The sequence below is a fragment of the Mirounga leonina genome, unplaced genomic scaffold, assembly GCF_011800145.1.
Source record: "Mirounga leonina isolate KUSES-001 unplaced genomic scaffold, KU_Mleo_1.0 Mir_153, whole genome shotgun sequence".
Lineage (NCBI taxonomy): Eukaryota > Metazoa > Chordata > Mammalia > Carnivora > Phocidae > Mirounga > Mirounga leonina.
This window is the reverse complement of record NW_023270387.1, coordinates 38,453,434-38,476,003: the sequence shown is the minus strand read 5'-3', so window position 1 is coordinate 38,476,003 and position 22,570 is coordinate 38,453,434. Positions and strand designations below refer to the sequence as shown.

The following is a 22,570-nucleotide window of genomic DNA, read 5'->3' as shown; positions in this document are numbered from 1 at the left end:
TATTGTAGCTTTAAAGTGAGCCTTGATTTCTGGCAGACCAACTTCTCTACACTATTCTTAACCATTTGGGGCTCGTAGCAATTTCCATAAAAATCTTAGAATCATTTTGTTGAATCCTACAAAAATCTTGTTAGGACTTTAGAATTACAAAAATGTCTAGATAAGTTTGTGGAAGAATTTACTATGTAACAATACCGAGTCTTTGCATGTATGATTTTTCAATTTATTTAGGTTTGTTTTCATTTCTTTCAGTAACATTCATTCTTTTCTCTGTAAATTCTTGAACACAGTTTATTTGTTGTTTTTTTTTTTCCAAGATACTTCATATTTCTGAAGGAGGAAAACCCAGAAAATTCTGCTCCATGGTGTCCTTTGCCCCTGGGACTGGCATAGGTGACCCAGGCCACCCACCAGATTCACTTACATGAGATTTTAATTTAGAAGTGAAAAACTTGAGCTTTTTTTCCCCTCCAGTTCCCCCCTCCTCTCATTGCCATTTGGGCTGCACCATGCTTGCTCAGAGCTCCCGGCTCCTGCTAAAATAGTATCACCTTCTCTCTCTCCAGCCATCGCCATGATCATCTACTGGGACCTCATCAGCCAGGATGAGATGTTCTCTGACATCTCCAAGATCCGGGAGATGGCGGACAGGCTGTGCCTGGAGGTGGAGAGGAAAGATGGTCACGAGGACAGAGGGTAACACTGAGGACTCACTTCAGCTCTCGCTGAAGGCCAGGAGGGCGAAGGTACTGAAAGCAGTCATCACTGGTATTGATATTTTCAAAAACCATCACTTGCAGGAAACCAGCTTCACAAAAGAAGCCTACAAGAAATATATCAAAGATTACATGAAAGCAATCAAAAGCAAACTTGAAGAACAGAGGCCAGAAAGACTAAAACCTTTTATGACAGGGGCTGCAGAACACATCAAGCACATCCTTGCTAATTTCAAAAACTACCAGTTCTTCATTGGTGAAAACATGAATCCAGATGGCAGGGTTGTTCTGCTGGACTCCTGTGAGGATGGTGTGGCCCTGTAGGTGATTTTCTTTAAGGATGGTTTAGAAATGGAAAAATGTTGACGAATTTGGCTATGACTTTGGATGTATCACCTGTTGTCATAACCGGTTGCAGCTCTTCATCCACACGACACCAGGACTTAGACAGATGGGACTGATGTCCTCTTGAGCTCTTCATTTGTTTTGACCTTGATTTATTTGGAGCGGAGCCATTGTTTTAAAGAAAAAACATGTCATGTAGATTGTCTAAAATAAAATGTCTCTTAGTTTAACACATATTTAAATCCATCCTGCGTAGTGTCCTGGAGAAGCTAGAGCCTGGTTGGAGATTACTGCTAGGAAGCAGAAGGCTGCCTACAGATAACTTTTACAGTGAAAATTTCTGGAACTGGAATATAAAAAAAACAAGAACCACAAGTCTTCATTCTGAGTTCAACTAAAGAGAAAGACCATGCTCATAGCTGGGCCAACATTTGAAGTGGATTCCTCATACAATTCATCACCTACAACCGGAAGTAGTTAACTCTGGAAGAGATTACAAAAAGAATAAAAAGAGACTAATACAGTTGCGGGGTGGGTGGGGGGAAGGAAGTGAACAACTTCAGGCAAGGGTCCCCATGTGGGAAATGACAGGCTGGTGGGGGCTGGGGCAGAATCACTGAGTGTCAGAGGGCGGCGTGTGGTTGAGTTTCAGGGCAGAACTGTCATCAGTTGGACAGTAGTGGTTGAATTCCTTTCTCTCTCAGGGCAGTCTGCTGCTTGTTTCTAGAAACTTAGCGTCAGCATGAGCCCCCCCCCAACCCGCCCAGTCCTGCAGTCAGTTCTGTTGTTTGCAACTAACACCCTGATTATATGGTAAATTGAGTATTTTTTAAAATGTCATTTTCTAAAGTTTTCTTGCTAACATGTAGAAATGTAGCTCACTCTTCTATATTGATTTTTTTTTTAATTTGGCAATCTTTCTAAATTCTTTCATCAATGTCAGTAGATTTCATTGAGATTTTTAATAAATATATTATCTTCAAATAACAACCATTTTATTTCTTTCCAATCTTTATACTCTCTCCTTCCTTCTCTTCTTCCTTCTCCTCTTCTTCCTTTTTCTTTCCCTCCTGCTCCCTTCTCTCTTTTTTCTTTAAATATTATGTAGAATTTGCACCTGGAATCATCTAGGCTTGAGTTTTTTGTGTGGGAAATTTTTGCTACCTGATTCAATTTGTTAACTTATTTTCACTTCACCCAAATGTCTTACTTCTTGTCAGTTTTGATAAATTGCATTTCTCTAGAAATTTGTCTATTTCATATAAAATTTACTGTCCTAAAATTATTCATAGTATTTTCTTATTATATTTTAGTATCTGCAGCATCTGTAGTAATATCTCTTTCTATTACTATTATTTGTTATTTGTACCTTCTCTCTTTTTTAAGTTGAGATATAATTGACATACAACATTATATTAGTTTAAGTGTACAACATAATGATTCCATATTTGTGTATATTGTGAAATGATCACCACAATTAGTTTAGTTAACACCCACTATCACACATAGTCACAAATTTTTTTCTTGTGATGAGAACTTGTGATAAGATCTACTTTCTTAGTAACTTTCAAATATACAATACAGTATTATTAACTACAGTCACCATGTTGTACATTACAACCCCATGATTCATTTTATAACTGGAAGTTTGTACTTTTTGCCCCCCTTTAGCCATTTTGCCTACCCCCAGCCCCTGCCTCTGGCAACCATCAATCTATTCTTTGTTATCTATGAGTTTGCGGTTTTTGTTTGTTTTTAGATTTCACAGATAAGTGAAGATCATATGCTATTTGTCTTTCTCTGTCTGACTCACTTCACTTAGCCTAACACCCTTACAGTCCATCCATGTTGTTGCAAATGGCAAGATTTCCTTCTTTTGTACCTTCTCTTTTTGACTTTATGAATCTTATTAGGACTTTGTCAATTCTTTTTTTTTTTTTTAAAGATTTTATTTATTTATTTGAGACAGAGAGAATGAGAGACAGAGAGCATGAGAGCGGGGAGGGTCAGAGGGAGAAACAGACTCCCCGCCGAGTGGGACTCCAGGATCATGACCTGAGCTGAAGGCAGTCGCTCAACCAACTGAGCCACCCAGGTGCCCCAGGACTTTGTCAATTCTATTAGTTTTACAAAGAATCTTTCTGTTATATCTGCGCTTTCTATTTTATTAGAATTTTGACTGTCTCCTTTTAAAATTTCTTTGGGTTTATTTTGCTGTTTGAATGCTTAGATATTTAATTTTTCATCTTCTGTTCTTTTCTTATATACGTAGGAAAAAGATAAATTTTCCTTTGAGTCTTTTTTTTAGCTGCATCTCAAGTTCAATATGTTGTATTCTGTTAATTTTCGGTGTAAAATATTTTCTAATTTCTGTTATGATTTCTTCTTTGACTCATGACTTATATGAAATATTTACAATTAGAAGGAAAGTTGGCCTACATAATCCTTTGTCCATGTTATATGCCCTTTTTAATGCCTTCTGATATCCAACAAGTATAAGTTTTCTCTCTCTTGATTAAAATCTCTCTCTTTCTCTCTCTCTCACCAATAGTCCCAGGGTGTTGAAAAGCAAATTGTTGGCTCTCTAAGATATTTAGTTATTTAACTACAAAAATTTCATTTACTTTCATAGAACTAAAAACCTTAACCATGTATTAATTATAACTACAAAATGTGTTTAGCATTTATTTTAGGGGAACATTATTTGTTTATTTAGATTGTTGAATATATTTGTTAAAGAAAGTTGATTTTGCTCACAAGCCTTAAATGCACTCACCAAGTCTACTATTAATTAACTCACTATTTTACATATACTGACTGGTTTCTTCCATTAGCAAGAAAACATCAGATTCCACTGAAGATTTTTCTTTTTGCATCCTGCTTGAAATAAAGAGCACCTCTAGCAGGTTTCAGTTCAAACACAATATGAAGATTCTCTCTTCCCCAGGAAGGTCAGTACGTTTGAATACAGGAGATATAGAGTGAACAAGACAGGGAAGGCTGCTGATCTTATAGAGCTGACATTCTCAAGCGAGGGTCAGCAAACTATCGGTTACAGGCCACATCTACTCTCTGTGCCCTTGCTGGCTGCCCGGACATTTATGAACAGAGTGACCTTGGAAGCGCCACATGTGAAAATGGCATCTCTCTGCTTGGGCCCTTGAATGAAAAGAAAAATTTTATTGAATTAAGCTGTTCACATTTTAGTATGTGGACACACACTGTGAGTTCCAGATGGCAGATGATATAATGATACACTGGGTGGGACAGATGCAGGGGAGGGGGGCAGCACGAAGCAACAGGTTTTGGGGACAGTGTAATGAACATGTGTGAGACATTGGAGCTGGTCGACAACAGACGGACGGACCTGTCTGGAGCTCAGGTGAGAGTTCCTGGCTGGGGAGGCTGGATCTGGAGTTGTCATTATTCTTTTTTTTTTTTTTTTTTAATTATTTTTTGGTCATAGTTTTTTCTTTTTTTTTTTTTTTTAAAGATTTTATTTATTTATTTGAGACAGAGAGAATGAGAGGGAGAGAGCACATGAGAGGGGGGAGGGTCAGAGGGAGAAGCAGGCTCCCCGCCGAGCAGAGAGCCCGATGCGGGACTCGATCCAGGGACTCCAGGATCATGACCTGAGCCGAAGGCAGTCGCTAAACCAACTGAGCCACCCAGGCGCCCCTGGAGTTGTCATTATTCTAAAGGTCATTAAAGCTGTTGGTGAATGGGAAGGCCCACAAAGCAGGTGGACGTTTCTCTTCCCTCTAGATACAGAGCTGATGGGCAGAGTCCTAGTGTGGTGTCCTGGACCTTTAATTCTGAGAGTGTTATCAATTCTGAAAAATGCTTTTTGCTGCCCTATGAACTATACTAGAAGGTACATATTTCCTTTGGAAATATAGAGTGCCTCTTCTCTTTCATTACCAGCATCTGAGCACTCGGGGGACCTGTGGCCTCTGACTCACATCACAGCTAGTAAGTCCTAATGAGAACAGCTGTCTTCAAACACCAGGAGATGCAGAAACCAGCACTTGGCTGCGCGGCCTGGCGGGGAGAGGGAATTAGGCCGGGAGCCAGACAAACTTCTGAAGATGTTCTTCCACCCAGTGGGGCCAGGGGAGTGGGGGAGTTCCGCCATTAGGCTTTTGGAATGAGTGACACAGTCAGGGAAACACATTTTTTCTGGCTGATGCAAGGTTAACCTGCAAATGGATTTATACCATATTGTTAGTACTGAAGTATTTTAAAATAAATTACCATATAGAAAACATACTGGATTTTTTCGAAGTATAACACGTTCACAAAGTGAAACCCGAAGTTCTCACATCAGACCTTTGATGATTCTGGCCACAGCTGTCCATGCAAGCATGTACCTCCCTGTTCCCATAGCACTAAAAGATTAAAATGTTCCAAAAAAGGAAGAATGAGACAACCCAACAAAACATTCCATCAGCATACACATCAGTCATTTTAGACATGGTTTTGGAATCTATAGATCCTGACATAGAAATCCACCAACTCCATCAACAAGATTAATCCATCATTAACTCCATCAACAGGATTAATCACTCCCAAGAGTCTCATTTCTGCTACCCTAAGTACTGTTTTTCTCAACTTTTGGGGGGAAGGAGTAGTAATTTTTATTAGTATATTTTGTCAACAGTATGTAAGGGTAACTTGTCAGCGTGTGAGGAGAGATAGCGTCCTTTGACTCAAAAAATAATGGATTAAGGTTTGCCAGCACTCTCATGGATAGAGTAGTTCCAAAAGTATGTCCTATTAACCACTTACTAAGGGAATGACCTTGTTATCAGGACCATAAGTTGTATTAACAGTCAGATAGTGTAATATTGGTCTCCCCTGCAGTATTTAAGAAAGCATCTTTCTGAGTGGGCTCTATCTCTGGACCTTATAGTACAACTCCAATAGGATTCAAGTCTTCAGAAAAAAAATGGAAGCCAAAGAGATCCCTGGGAATGGGAGTGGTGATCTTACATGGGGATATTAGAATGAGGGGCACGTTGCTGGCTTGAAACTGCTCAGATGCTTCCTTATTCCTCAGGCCATGGTACAAGAGTCCTTTCCTCCGGATGACAACCTAGCCAAGACTCATAAAGATATAGTAACTAACCCAGTTTTTAGAAAGAAAGAATGCCTCTCAATTTTTTAAAAGATTTATTTATTTATTTATTTATTTATTTATTTATTTATTTATTGGGGGGAGGGGTAAGAGGGGCAGTGGGAGAGGGAGAGAGACAATCTAAAGCAGACTCTGCACTGAGCACAGAACCTGATGCAGGGTTTGATTTCATAACCCTGAGATCATGACCTGAGCCAAAATCAAGAATTGGATGCCCAACCAGCTGAGTTACCCAGGTGCCCCTGTGTCTCTCAACTTACGTTTCATTTTTGCCTTCACGGGGCCAACTTGAGCCCAATCCTTTTCTCTCCACTTTAGAGGCAGTGTGCCTACCTCATAATCCCACCACATCATCCCAACTAATTCCTGAATCTCACCAGCCAGCAATCGGAACCAAACATTTTTTTTTTAAGATTTTATTTATTTATTTATTTATTTATTTATTTATTTATTTATTTTTATTATTTTTTAAGATTTTAGTTTATTTACTTATCAGAGAAGAGAGAGAGCACAAGCAGGGGGAGTGACAGGCAGAGGGAGAAGCAGGCTCCCCACGGAGCAGGGAGCCTGATGTGGGGCTTGATCCCAGGACCCCGGGATCACGACCTAAGCCGAAGGCAGACATTTAACCAACGGAGCCACGCAGGAGCCCATGAAGCAAACATTTGGGAAGGAATATGGGACAGTTCTTATATGTTTGAACAATGTATGGTGGGAAATGGTGGGAGGTTGGTTTGTTATACTTTTTCACCCATCTGATTATACCTACCACACAAGGTACATCAAAATATTTTATTTTTGAGGGTCAGTAGGAAAATATGTTTAAAATCCATTATGTATACTTTTTTTTTAAGAAACCGTGTTTTTTGACATATATTCCTGTCTTCAATATGATGGTGATGGTTAATGTATAAATATAACATATGAGAAGCTGTAATAAAGATGGGGAAAAAGTTACCAATACCACCTCTAACTCTCCCCGAGGTGCCACATTTTTGTAGCCTGTTAAGAGTTTGAAATTGTGACACAGGCGTGCGTTATTGGAAATTTTAATATTACAAATATGTATATATAACATCTGTACACATATAATGTATGTATGTAGATTGTAACATTGGTGTACTATGGCTGAAAGTAAAACAAAGAACAAAGAACCAAAAGAACCCAGACACTGTACTGTTAGCATGGCATGGCTATTATCCATCTTGAAGGAAGTGCTTAGATGCTTACAACAACAGAACTGAAGTTAGAAACACAGATTTTTAAGAATATAGCATGGGGGCCTGGGTGGCTCAGTCAGTTAAGCATCTGCTTTTGGCTCAAGTCATGATCCTCGGGTCCCAGGATCGAGCCTGCATCAGGCTCCTTGCTCAGCAGGGAGTCTGCTTCTCCCTCTGCCCCTCCCCCTCTCGTGCTCTCTCTCTCTCTCTCTCTCTCTCTCCCACTCTCAAATAAATAAATAACAGGGGCGCCTGGGTGGCTCAGTTGGTTGAGCGACTGCCTTCGGCTCAGGTCATGGTCCTGGAGTCCCGGGATCGAGTCCCGCGTCGGGCTCCCTGCTCGGCGGGGGGTCTGCTTCTCCCTCTGACCCTCCCTCTCATGCTCTCTGTCTCTCGTTCTCTCTCTCTCAAATAAATAAATAAAATCTTTAAAAAAAAATAAAAAATAAAATAAATAAATAAATAACATCTTAAAAAAAAAAAAAAAAAGAATACGGCAGTGTCTGGGAAGTGTGTGTCCAAGAGCCCCGAGGATTTGGTTGCGGCACAGCTGCTGACTATTTTATTTTATTTTTTGATCCCCTAGAGCCTTGAGCTTCCAGAACAAAGAGGGTGTCTCTGAATCACACAGACAGACACAGCCTGTAGCAGCACCAGCTGCCCAAGGGCTGGCCAGCTTTCCTAAGGTACTCTGGGGACCTGCTCTGTGCAGAGAAAGCATCTGAAGTACAGGGACCTGAGAACATGTCAGGAGTCCAAAGCAGCCGAGAGTAATGATGGGGAGCTTTAAAAGATTTTCATTCTTAAAGAAATGGAGAATTCCTATGTGACATTTTCCTAGTGTTAAATATAATCACTAATTCCTTTCTCCAAACAGGACACTATTTTTTACAGAGCCCATTGGGAATTTACAGACTCATCAGCAGAACTGAGCCTGGAGGTTTAGACCCAGCTCCAGCTGCTAAAAGAAGTTCAACAGCCACCGTCCTCATGTAAGCCAGAATGCTGTGAGTCTCCTTGTTGCACACTAACAGGACCTCACTGGTTTTAGATTGTGAGGATATCATGATGGTGGTAAAGAGCAAGAGGGGAAGGGTGCAGAGAAATTTTCAGTCTGTTCTTTGTCCTCAAATGATCAGTACCTGGTGATTTTCATCACTTGGAGGCTCACAGGTACTTTTGGTTCTGCTCTAACGCAACTCCCAGAGAAAAGGAAGATGCTGCCTGGGTCCCAGCAGGGGCATGTCACAAGGTCCGGGGGGTCTTCCTTCCAGAGAGTGACACAGCAGAGAGGTGGAGAGTTATTTGATGTACATTTGGGTGTACATCACGTGACCCTGGTGAATGGGAACACTTCATTTCTGGGGGTGTCAGCTATGCCCCAAATTGTTTTGATACTTTTATGCTCTGATCATTATAACAGAATGACAAATATGGGGATGTTTCTGGGTTGACTCAGATCTGTTGTCAATGCCCTGTAATTTATAAGAATAAACACCAGGGGCTCAGTCGGTGAAGCGTCCAACTCTTGGTTTTGGCTCACTTTGTGATCTCAGGGTGGTGAGATCTGGCCCCACATCAAGCCCCATGTTGGGGTCTGCACTCAGTGTGGTGTCTGTTTGAGATTCTCTCTCCCTCTCCTTTTGCCCCTCCCGCTCATGCTCTCTAAATAAATAAATAAATATTTAAAAAAAATTTTTTTTAAAAAGAATAAACATCAATGTGATCGTAAACATATTCTTCTAGCAGCTGTCCATCATTACAGCGTAAGGAGTGACTTAACCTGCTCCCCTCCCTGGGCTCTTTCAGAAAGGCACATTGAAAGACAATACCCCACAGATTGGCTTTCAAGAAAAGACATGGAGAGGTCAGTGCCACTGATGTGTTTCCTCAAAGAAATATGAATGTGAGGCTTTGCTATGGGATCATGGAAGGTTGTTTTGAAGGGTAAGTATCTATCTGTTTTAGACCCTCAAAATACTTAGAATGTACACAAGAACTCAGGCTACATGTTTCATATTAAATTAGGTAGCACACGTGTTCAAAATCAAGGGAGAACTTGGGGACCGATTTTAATAATACTTAAACAAATTTATCACTGCTGATTTTCAAGACTACTTATGACCCACAACTCAAGGCTTAGGGTCAGTACATTACTGCGCATGGCCGCTCGGTGAGAAAGCCTCTGAGCTCGGGGCTTCCCAAGAATATGAGACAAGTCCCCCATTCTAAGAAGATGTTTCAGAAGCAGAAAGATACAGGTCCACGATAGCTATGAAATAGTAGAGCTCAAGCAGACGGTGTCAGCTGACAGAGCAGAATTTTTGCAGTGAAATGAAGAGAATAAATCGTTTGATCCATGGACAGAGTTATGGCATCTCTGTAAGAACACACAGCTTCGGAAGAGGGCTGGTATTCTGTGTTGTAAAGACAACTCTGACAACTCGCATGTATCTTTTCAAATACAGATGCAGTGAGCACGACCCTCTCGGGAGGCACATTGTCATCTCTCTGTTCCACCTGGCTTCTGTGTGTGCCACAGAGCCATTTCTACTGTTAAGACATACACACCGAGGGGTGCCTGGGTGGCTCACTCGTTAGGTGTCTGCCTTCAGCTCAGGTCATGATCCCAGGGTCCTGGGATCGAGCCCCGCATCGGGCTCCCTGCTCAGCGGGAAGCCTGCTTCTCCCTCTCCCACTCCGCCTGCTTGTGTTCCCTCTCTCGCTGTCTCTCTCTGACAAATAAATAAATAAAATCTTAAAAAAAAAAAAAAGATATACACACCGACTCTGAGACCCCTGGATGGCCACCTCTGGCGGAAGCATCATTCCATGATGATCAAGCGCTGAGGTTTGTGCGCTCCAGTAGGACATTCCGATGTGTCCCTCTGCTGCTGTGGGGGCTGCGATCACAGGAGCCCGGGTGGCCTGTGAATATAATGGATATTCTCTTGCATGCCTGCCTCACCGGCTTCAGGGGTGAGCACAGTGCTGTGGTTGGAGGAACCTGTGGGATGACTTACACCAGGACGGTGGTCAATAATTACATTCTCTAGCGGGGTTCCCTTCAGCATGGGCCTTCAGGAGCAGCATGACTTCTGGAGCCCGAGGGTTCCTCTTTGGGGAGTGAGGTCGGGAGGTTGAATGAATGCTACCTGTGGACACCACAGTTCGAAGCCTGGAGAGATCGTGTCCATTCCAACAGCACTGATTTGTATTACTTGTAGGAAGAAGGTGAAATACACACGGGGATTAATTATGATCATTGTGCAGATACTGAAAAACAGTCTGATCTGAAAAAGGTGAAACTGTATTCACTCTCATGGATATGCTTTCCTGCCCTGCTCTTGGGGAAGGGTGGAAGGCTAACAGGTGTGCTCTACCCCTCTATGTATATAAAGCCATAGAAGGTTCTTGGTGTACTGTAGGATACTGTCAGAGAAAATGCAGTGCTGGGAGGGACAGATAAAGCTCCTGAAATCTGTGAAGTTTGGCATTTTAAAGGCATTCCCACCGAGCTTTGTGATGATTGCGTGCACCACCTCTGCCAGTGAGATTATCAGCCGGTAGATACAACATGTTGAGGACTGTCACTTTAGAGAGTATTTGCGTTGAACCCCCAGCATATTAATAAGATTGCTGCTGGAGGGGCAGATTTGAACCATAGTCCCAGCCCTCCAATATCACTTGAGTGAGAAGCCTGGGAGCTCGCCACAATCAGTTTTCACCTCCTTAGGAGATGTCCTCTTGAAAATTCAGAGGTGTCCGAAGGATGCTAAACCCCCCACACAGACGAGAGCAAACATCGTCAGTGCCTGCTGTCCTGGGGCGTAATTCCAGAGCAGGCATCTTTGGCAGGTGTGGCCCTGAGATCTTCGGCATCTTAGAGGAGGACCTGTCTCCAGGTAATAACTCAGAAGAACACCGTAGGGAATTGCCGCCTGGGCATCACACTCCAAGATGATTTCCACAGGCCCCGAGTTTTACAGCTCGAAGACATGACAGTGCTCGAAACGGTGGCATCACGCAGGGCCCCGGGAAGAGCAGCGAAGTTGATTTTGACAGGTAAAAGGACCCCAGGTTTAATTATTGCCAAAGAGGAAAACGAACCCTCGAGTTTGCTGTGCAGCATGAGGCCATCATCTGCGCTGACGACTGTGTGGGATGAGGGAAAAAAGTGGAAAAGAAATGGCAAAGTGGCCCCATGTGTGTGATCACTGATGACTTCAAAGCCTGTCTTTGTGGCTGCTAAGTCCTTTGATAGGCAGTGATACACTATCTAGGCCCTTTAAATCTGGGAAAAGCTCTGTGTGTGTGAGAGAAAACCACTGGAACGGAGAGTCAAGGTGTTATCAGAAGTTTCTTAGAACTTGCTTGGAGGTGGCTGTCTTCATACAGTGAGTGGCCCACTCTTTCCCACCCATCGGATCTATGGAGGCCTTCCCTTAATGTTAAAGGAAGAGAGGCAGGGCCTCTGGGAGCAGGTTGGTAGGACAATAGTGAAGGTCAAAAAAGGTCTCACCAAATATGTCATGCTAGCTATCGTCATGGTCCTTAAACTTACTCCAAATGTATTCTGACCAGGGCAAGAAAAATTACACTGTCAATGTAATCATAAGATACATAGTTCTGTCATCTGCCTAAGATGAATTACAGATACCTAAAGAAGCCAGATAGATGTACTCCATCCATATGTGTTTCCTTCTGGAAGCTTCCACGGTGCTGCCTAGTTGTCTCTGCAGAGGCCTCTGGGTGAAGTAGATGCAACTGAGTCTCCTCGACATATGTATTACTTAACAAAGTCCCACTGAAAGCAGGTGTCTGCACCCACTTGGCTGCTTCTGAGCATCTCAAGGAAGTGCTCGCTCGGGAAAGATGCACGGAGGGTAATCCTGCAGCAATCTGTGGCCACACACGTCCACACTTGCAGCCTTGCCCATGTCCAGTGGCATGCTATGAGATCCAAACCTATGGAAGTTTACTGACGTGGGCTTCCCCCAAACAAAGCAAAACCACAAATAATCCAGTTCCCATCATCTTGGGGATTGCCCTGGATACCCTGAAGGAGAAAATACTTCTATCAACCCAAACCAGATCTGCACTTTATTTTTTTAAAGATTTCATTTATTTATTTGATAGAGAGAGCAAAGCAGGGGGAGGAGCAGACACAGAGGGAGAAGCAGACTCCCCGCTGAGCAGGAAGCCCCATGTGGGACTCGATCCCAGGACCCAGAGGCAGACACTTAACTGACTGAGCCACCCAGGCGCCCCCAAGATCAACATTTTAGACAAAGGCAGATGCTGACTAAAATTATAATAAATAAGATTCCTTCTATGTTAGCATGTTCTGTTATTTCTCTGGTTCTGAGAATTCTGACCAGTTGTGAGTGGACTATAACAAGAAGTTGTATCCAAACTGCCATCATATGGAACAAATGAAGAATATACCTCTACTTCCTCTTCAGAGGAAAACCTTGTGGTTATTTTTGCCTACTGTCTAGATATGCGCTGGTCCATGCCGTAACCCCTCAGCACATGGGGCCACTGGGTCCTTGAAATGTGGCTGGTCCAAAGTGACATGAGGTAGAAGTGCAAAATGCACATGAGATTTCAAAAATAAAGCTTTTTAAAAGTATAAAATACCCCACTAATGAATTTTTATATTTATTATATGCTCAACTACTATTTTTGGTGTATTTATTAATTAAACCATATCATTACACCCAATCGCCTGTTCCTTTTTGCTTTTTAAGAATTTTTTTCCTTCTTTTTGCTTTTAAAATATGACTCTCAGCAAACTTTAAATTCCATCTATTACTTGCATTTGTATCTCGTATTAAATTTTCCTGCACAGCACCAGTGAAGAAATTTCATCCTGCTCTGATAAAACAGCCAGGGGAAACTCTCAAACCTTATCTGCTCTAGCAGCATGGTCAAAAAGAGGAGATGCTTCAGCTCGTCCTTCCCAGGTGCCAGAGGACCTCCTGCCCAGCTGGGCATGGTAGAAGAACCACACCGGGACGGCATGGGCAGAAACGTCGGACAATGTGAACTAAGGCTGCAGAGAAACCCCCGTGCTCCTGCTGAATTAGATGCAGCACCATAAGCAACGTGAGCAAAGTAAGCCGTGAGGTCGGGGGGTGAAGGGGGTTCTGGGAGTGCATCGGGGACGTTATTACTGACCTGGATTGCTTTGCCACGTAACCTGGCACAGACAGGCACCTGCCCAAGGTGCGGAGATTTCCATCACGGCTTTATTATCCGACACATTCTATTGTTTATCCTGAGGAAACACGGAGGCATGGAGGAGATGTGCAGCTTCCCAAATATGCTCGTCTGATGAATCTGGAGAATTAAAAATGATTCTGATGTGGGAAGAAAAGCCTGACATTTTATCAGAGGAAGGAGAGAATTTTTATTCATCCTGGTTTTCTTTTTTTTTAAAACAAAGTGAAATACACTTCTTAGTTTATTAACATGGGGGAATGCATGATCTTGAGAAGAGGGTGAAAAATCACCCATATGGACACACAAACGAAATGCCACGAGTCAGTTTATGACTGATGGATTATAATCTCCTTTATTACCACGGTTGATGGAACTGCTCTCTGGAGATCTATATCTGTAGAGAGCGGAAGATTGGCAGTCATAGTCTACTCTTGCACCAAAACCACTTGTTTGATTTATAAGTGAATAACCATCCTGCTATCTAGACAGAGGAAGATGGAATATATTTTTACATTTTGGATAAGAGATAATCCCTGCCAATGTTAGTATGAGAAATCAACATTTTTGGGGGCGCCTGGGTGGCTCAGTCATTAAGCGTCTGCCTTCCGCTCAGGTCATGGTCCCAGGGTCCTGGGATTGAGCCCCACATTGGGCTCCCTACTCGGCAGGAAGCTTGCTTCTCTCTCTCCCACTCCCCTTGCTTGTGTTCCCTCTCTCTCTATGTCTCTGTCAAGTGAATAAATAAAATCTTTCAAAAAAATTTTTAAGAACAACTGTGATGTGGCCACATGTTACAGATTGTGAAATATTCCTATTCTGAAATGTTAATGGTATTTTACTTGAACACAGATTATGAAATCTTTTGGGAAGCTATTATTTAGGTAAGCGTCTAAAGAAGTGAAAAAAACAAATTCACCGGTTGTTTTATAGAAATGAGCTTGCAGGGGCCAAAATTTGCAGTAATTTTAATATAAAAAAACAATTAATCATAACACATCAGGTAAAAAAAAAATCCATAAACACTAATGACCCTCAGAAAAGGAGGGAGGGGTAAGATAAAACTCTCCTTACAGATACAAGTTAATGAATATGAAAGGAACAATGGAATTAGAATCAGTAGTTTCCAGCCTCCATTATAATAACTGGCTCAGGCAAGCATCAGCAACGGTTGTGAAAATTAATAGGTGAAATTTGGTTGGGGAACAGGATATTTGCATGGTGCCGAAGTATCAGCCCACAGATTCCTCGCTAACGTAAAGATGAAAACATGCCTTTGTAATGAAGGAATCTGCCCCCTTCATCAAATGATAAAGCTTACATCATCAATCATGGGATGCCATGACATCCCGGTCATGCAACATGAAAGTATAAAATATGAAGAATACAATAGAGTCTATGAAGTATTCTGGCCAAAAATATTTATATCCAATCAAGCTTAGAACTATACTCTCCAACACTCACCACATGTGGCTGATGAACAATTGAGATGAGGCTAATCTGAATTCAGATGTGCTGTAAATGTAAAATACTGGATTTTGAAGACTTTATATGAGATAAGAGTATAAACTATCTCATATTGGGGCACCTGGGTTGCTTAGTTGGTTAAGCATCTGCCTTCGGCTCAGGTCATGATCTCAGGGTCCTGGGATGGAGTTCTGCATTGGGGCTCCCTGCTCAGTGGGGAGTCTGCTTCTCCCTCTACCCTTCCCCCTGCTCACGATTGCTCTCTCTCTCACATAACTAAATAAAATCTTTTAAAAAATGAAGTATCTCATATTGATTACATGTTAAAATGATAACATTTTGAATACACCAGGTTAAATGAAACATGTTATTAAAATTAATTTCCCCTGTTTTATTTTGTTTTTTAAAGGAGTAGCCTTAAACTTTTCACTGTTGTACCAAATTTCAATACTTCAAGAGTCTTACCAACTTAAAAATTGGCATTCGCGTCACTCTCAACAGACCTGGGCATAGATGATCCCTGGAATTAAGCGACAGCTCAGTAAAGGTCCCTTAAGGGTGGTAACTGTTGCTTTGGCTGATAGGTCAGGCTCACATTTAATTAAGAGATGGAGTTATTGATCAGGCCCACAGAACCTCCTCCATTAAAATCTTCCTCATTTTACAAGACAGGAAGAACAGATCCATATTGCAATAAACATTTATCATTGCCAGTTACATACAGTTCAAGAGGGGAGGGTCAGATCTCCCTGGAGGTCGTACTTTGTCCCAGATCCTTTCCTCGATGCACATATGTGTGCACTCTCTCCAAGAGGTCCCTCTGACTTGGTTCATTTGTTGAGCTGTAATGCATTTAAAAACTATCATCACTATTTGTGATGTGTGTGCATGTGTGTGCGAAGCATCCTGAGAAAAATCCATGGCGTGATGGTGTGGCCCTCCATGGGAATTCTCTACAGCTTACTCTCACCTTCTTCTTTTGTTGATGCATTGTTCGAGGTTTTTTTTTTTTTCTTTTTATAAGGTTCCCTTTCACATCCTGTAGAAGTCCCTCCCCCCCCCTTTTTTAAAAAGATTTTATTTATTTGACAGAGAGAGACACAGAGAGAGAGGGAACACAAGCAGGGGGAGTGGGAGAGGGAGAAGCAGGCCTCCTGCAGAGCAGGGAGCCCGATGTGGGGCTCAATCCCAGGACCCTGGGACCATGACCTGAGCCGAAGGCAGACACTTAACGACTGAGCCACCCAGGCGCCCCGAAGTCCCTCCCCTTTTGATCAATTTCTTGACGGAACACAGTCTTTTAGCATTCCTCAGTCCCACACCCATAGCCATAATTTCTAACTGTCCTCATGTGAGGCCTAAAAATAACATGCCTTTCAAAAGAGATACAGCCTTTCAAAATAAGCCTCAGAAGTTTCTTCCCCATCTTTGCCCCAGTCACCCTGAGGTTCCATGAAGTTGTATTCATTCAGAACCAACATGAGTCCTCTCTCACCTTGCTACAGTTTTCAATTCCTGTCCTCTTTTTAGAAAACCATCTGTTTCTCTGAAATAGTCCCATCCCTCAGGAGTCACAGGGGCATCTTCACAATGAGAATGAGAAAAAGACACTTTGTCTATTCCGCATCGACCTGGGGCTCCTAGCCAGTGCAGTATGGCAATGGAGTATATACACAGTGTGAAGATCATGAAGGAAGAGGAAAGCTTTCATTATCACGGATGAAATAATCCTTCATAAAAATCCAAAATAAATATATAATTAGACACGTTATCAGAATTAAGTAGGGATTTTAGCATAGTCATTGAACACAGGATAGTATATAAAATTAATTGTTTTTCTATATACCAGCAATGAATGATTGGAAAATGAAAATACCATTTATAATAGCATTGAAACCCACCAAATAATTAGGAATAAAACTAATGAAAGATATGCAATACCACTGGACTGAAAACTATTGACCAATACTGAAAGAAATTTCCGTATCTAACTCAATGGAGAGATTCCCTCAAAAAGGGGAGTAGGGATAAGATAAGGCTCTTCTTTACAGATATAAAATTAATGAATGTAGAAAAAATAATGGAATTGAGGCACCTGGGTGACTCAGTTGATTAAGCATCTGACTCTTGATTTCAGTTCGGGTCATGATCTTAGGGCTCTGTGCTGGGCATGGAGCCTGCTTAAGATTCTCTCTCTCCCTCTCACTCTCCCTGTGCCCCTCCCGCCCCTGTCTCTCTCTCTACCTCTCTAATAAAAAGAAATGGAGTTAGAGCCAGTAATTTCCAGCCTCCATTATGGTAATTGATATAGGCAAGCATCAGCAGTGGTTGTTAAAATCAGTAGGTGAACTGTGGTTGGGGAACAGGATATTTGCATGGTGCCAAAGTATCAGCAGTGGGAGGATTCAATATTGTTAAGATGTTAATTACCTTCAAATTGATCTATAGATTCAGTACAACCTCGTCAAAATCTCAGCAGGTATTTTATTGAAAATTTAAAAGTTGATTCTAAAGTATTTACAGAGGGGTGCCCAGCTGGCTCAGTTGGTAGAGCATGCAACTCTTGATCTCGGGGTCCTGAGTTCAACCCCACATTGGTTGCAGAGGCTATTTAAAAAAAATAGAATGAAGTATTTATGGAAATGCAGAGATCCAGAATTGCGAAGAATTCTTTGGAAGAAAAAAAAAGAACAAAGAAACCTAAAGGACTTGCCCACTAACTTCCAAAGTTCATTATAAAGCTATCATAATTAACACAGTATGTACTGGTGCGAGGACAGACAAATAGACAAATAGAATAGAAGAGAGAGTTCAGAAACAAAACTATCCTTATATAGTCACTTTATAATAAAGATACTACAGCAATTGAGGAGAAAAATATGGTCCTTGAAAGAAATGTTCTGGATCTCTGATCTATTCTTTACACTGTACACAAACATTAATTTCATATGGTTCATAGTCCTAAATTCTAAAGGTAAAACAATAAAAATTTTAGAAGAAAATAATTTCATGACCTTGGGGTAGAAAAAAATTTCTTAAATAATACATAAGAGTACTAACCATAGAAGAAAAGATTTATTAATGGAACGTCATTAAAATTAGGAACTTCTGTTTCTTAAAAAACCCTATTAAAGTGAAAAGGCATGATGAGGGATAGAAGCAGAAAAGTGTTCACCTTTAGTCCGGAAGGCTGATCTGTAGCCTGCATAGTTTCCGGAAGGATCAAATAGGGGCTGGTTGCTACATTCCTAAAGGGTCTCATGGCTGCCTGTACATCTCACCCATAGTTAATATCAAGCTGAATGATAAGCACCAGAAAAATCTTGAGAAAGTAATTTTACGAGTAGAAATTCAAAGGCATTTATGATCCAATATATAGCCACCAGCCTCACACAGCAGAAGTGCAGCTATTTCTGCCCACAGGTCCTGTCCCCGTGCTACTTAAATAAACTTACTCAGTTGCACCATAAAACATCTCAAGAATTCTTTCTTGACTGTCACACTTAATGGTCCTGCAATAGGCAAGCCATTTACTTGGATCATGATATCCAACCAAAGGCTTATATTCAGAATACATAAAGAACAAGTTGATAAGGAAAAGACACACACCTCCATATAAAAAATGGGCAAAAACTTCAGCTCTTCACAGAACAGGTATCCAAATGGCCCATAAACATGAAAAGAGACTCAGCTTCATGACTTTTTAGAGAAATGCATCATAACAAGCTACAACTACACACCCACCACAATAACTAAAACTAAAAAAACAAAAAACAACAACAACAAAAACCCAAAACCAAAAACCTGAGCATTTCAATTGTTGATGAAGATGTAGAGCAACAAGAACATTCATATTTCCCCAAACCGGAAATAATACAAATGTCCATCATCAGGAAAAAGGATAATTGTGTATATTCATCGTATGGAATACTACATAGTGAGGAAAAAACAAAGAGGGACTACACACAAGTTGGCTGAATCTCACAAACACTACGTTGAATGAAACAAGCCAAACAAAAAAGAACACGCAGTAAGATTCCATTTATATGAGGGTCAAGAACAGATGAAATTAATAAAAGCTTATAGCAGTCCGAACAATGGTACTGCTTGCAAGAGTGGGAGCATTGACTAGGAGAAGAACAATGGAATTTTACAGAGTGCTGAAGATGTTTTATATCTTGATCTAGATGGTGGTTACATGGCATTTACACGTGGAATAATTTAATAAGCTTAAGATTAGGGCATTTTACTGTATTATTTGTACCTGTGATACAAAATAGTTTTTTTAAAAAGCAATAAAAATCTACATAGTGGAGTTGGTGCCTACTAAAGGAAATTTTTGCAAATGTAGAAACGTTTTAAAGATTGCCTTCATTTTGCTGTAGTTCTCCAGAAACACAATTCTCCTCAGTCAGAACAAGCTCTTTCATTTTGAAAACAATCTTGAGCCTCACGGCCATCTAATTGGGGTGTTTCCCGAAGAGAAGGAGATTGGAGATTGTTTACACAAACAGCTTCTGTCTTAAACATCCTGTTTTATTGTGGCCTCAAAGCTATGTCGAATACCACCCGTAGCTTTCTGGCATTTTCCCTTTACTTCTTGCTAGCAGAACCTCAATTTCATTTACTGTCTACTAGTTCTCAGCCTGACTTCGGGGAAGAGGATTCCATTACTGGCTCCAAGGTACATCCTGATCCTGCGAATTATGACAATTTCCATTCCCTTGGCGGGGTCCCGCGTAGGGGTGAGCACGTGACCCAGTTCGGGTCCATCATGTGCAAGGAGAGATCTGCTCGTGGTGTGTGTGTGTGTGTGTGTGTGTGTGTGTGTGTTGGAGAGGTGCTTCTGGGAAAGATTTCTTGTTTCTAAGAGGAGACTCCAGAAGGGAGGAAGTCCATTTCTGCCTCTGGATGCTGTTTCTGGGAGTGAGTGCGGCTTGGAGCTGTTACTAGCAAACTTGGTGAGAAGCAGTCCCGAAAGAAAGCTGATGTGGATGATGTCGATGAAAGGTCTCTGGGCCCTTTATGACCTTAAAGTTTGTGTCATGCCTCCTGTTCTACCTCCAGACTTCTGCTAAAGTGACTGAGGGTCTTTTGTCACTTGCAGCCAAAGATGCCCTAGCAGACTCTGAGACCTCTCTGCCCTTCAAGATGAGTCACTCTAGATGTTTGTCACTAGATTCCAGCCAAACTAGCCATTTGAAGTGCCTAGAACTTATTTTTATTCTCTCTTTCACCTCAGGACCTTTGCCTGTGCTTTGGCCTTTGCTTGGAATATTCTCCACCCTCCCCTTTACTACTCAGCACCTACTCATCCTTCAGATATCAGCTCAAACGTCATCTCCTCAGAGAAAGATCCCTGATTCCTCAGACTAGGTCAGGCTCCCTGTTCTCCTCTTTCCTCCCACCCTGTATAGTCCTTCATAACCCCTATCACTGGTCTAAATTTTGAGACCGGAGATTTCATTTCAAAAACATATGAGCCTTGTTCAGGCTGTAGTTGTGCATATAAAAGACTGTGTCCTATGGGTGAGCCATGAGGCATCCAGCAACATACTCTTTTCATAGTCGACCTGTTTCCTCACCCTAAAATTGTTCCAAGTATTACTCAAGGGCTGGAATAAGTTCGGTCAGAGGCCTCACAGACACCAAGCCAATTACCTCGAGTGCACTTGAAACCATCACAGGAATCACGATGCGGTGAAGTGTGTGTTTTGACCGTGGGCCAACATGACTTCTTTATGGCCTTGGGTCCTTGTGTCAAGATTCCCCAGACTTGTGCATCTTCCTGGCACCTCACGCCAGACCTCTGCCAAAAGGACGGCTGAGGCACCACTTGGTGGGATTAGCAACCTGAGCGTCGTTTGCTGGCCAATGGATGGAACTGGCACTTTGACAAAGCCTTGAGGCTGGACCCCAGGAGGGGCTCATCTATACAGCTAGGAGGACAGCTCTGCGAGTCCCCCAAAACAGGCAGTACAGCATTTTTCTATCTTTTCAGCTTGCTACGTGACTTCCTCCATTCTGTAACTGTCACCTCTGTTCTACTTCAGCTACCTCCTCTCAGGCCACAGCTCCATTTTCTTCTGAAATTGTCCCTCTCTATTATCTCGAGCTGCATATCCTTCCTAATTAAACACAGACTTCTGCCCTGCCCATACTCTTGCTCTCTTCCTCAAAACACTTGGAGGCCTCCCAGGGAACTGGTCTGCCTTCCCCCTCATCTGGCAGCTCCCCTCGGACAGTACAGACTTCTCCTTCCCCTCTGTTCCTGCAGGTATGTGGATCATTATGTGGACTGCTGATGTCTGACTTGTTGATTGAAAGACTCATTTGCTGATTGAAAAGAATATAAAAATACATATAAATCCACACATGTAGATGGTGGTGATGGTTGCAGGATGATGTGAATGTACATGATACCACGCAACTGTACACTTAAAAATGGTTAAGAGAGTAAATTTTATGTTATGTGTATTTTGCAACAATAAAAAAAATTGAAAAAAAAAAGAATCACATGTTACAGAAGTACATAATAGACGGGAAGGGAGAACATGTTTACAAATTATGTTTGTTTTTAAGATGCTTTTGACGACAAGTAAATAAAACCAAATGTCGGATGGCCTTAAAAAATAAATAAAAATAAAAACTGCATCAAAAATGTAAATGCACATTCAGTTCTTTCTTAAAATGGTCACACCAGTTTCGTGGGCAGTTTCGCACCATGGCTTCTGGGTGGCTGTGTTGTCCTCCCCATGGAACAGAATACAGAGGCTCGGAGGGCTGGATTCGGAAGCCCAAGGGGCCCTGGTGAGTCCACCCGCTGAGCAGGAATTTCATTCTGTGAGCAGATGAAGATGAAAAAGGAACCTGTGAGGAAACCTGCTCTCCAGGTCAGCCAGCCTTCAGCCTTCGGAGTGTGGGGAGAGGCTGCGGGTCAGGAGCAATGTCAGAGTATGTATTCTAGGCTTGTCCTTGGAGAACAAGACTGTATGAGCAAATTATATTCATTCCTTGTTGGTGCCCAAAGTCAGTGGTTCAGTCCTTTTTAGAAGAAAGGAAATGTTGCTGTGTTTACAAATGCAGAAAGTGTTCTTGCCTCTGGAATCCCAGAGGCTATTATTAAAATGATAAATTCCCAGCCTGGTAAAGTAAAATGACATTCTGGGTCAGGATAAGGGATGTCTTTTCTGAATAATGCATTACACAAACTTGTTTACTTCCGACTCTGGGACCAAGACTGTCTTTTTCTTCCTGGGTTTAAGTGTTGTCTGTTCTCTGGGGAAGTCTTTGCCCTACAACCGGGAAGATACTTTTAGTTCGATACTTTCTTGGGTCCTGTGGTTCCCTTGAGCAATTGGCCTTTGTACCAAGAACTCCCCAGGAGCCCGAACAGGCAAGGGGACAAGGAGGCCCAAGGTCAGTCTCCGCCCTGCACGCGACCGGGCCTTAACGCGGCT

The 22,570-nt window shown here is 41.9% G+C and overlaps 1 long non-coding RNA gene and 1 pseudogene across 1 annotated transcript; one reads left to right on the top strand and one right to left on the bottom strand.

Moving 5' to 3' along the window:
* The first annotated feature begins 503 nt into the window (after nucleotides 1-503).
* Nucleotides 504-1,248, top strand: LOC118013130 (annotated as a pseudogene).
* A 10,853-nt stretch (nucleotides 1,249-12,101) lies between these two features.
* Nucleotides 12,102-22,352, bottom strand: LOC118013129. Its single transcript, XR_004679929.1, has 3 exons — nucleotides 21,834-22,352; nucleotides 13,602-13,763; nucleotides 12,102-12,477 (listed from the first exon to the last, which is right to left on the bottom strand). It is a non-coding gene; the product is annotated as an uncharacterized LOC118013129 (long non-coding RNA).
* Between the last annotated feature and the right edge of the window lie 218 nt (nucleotides 22,353-22,570).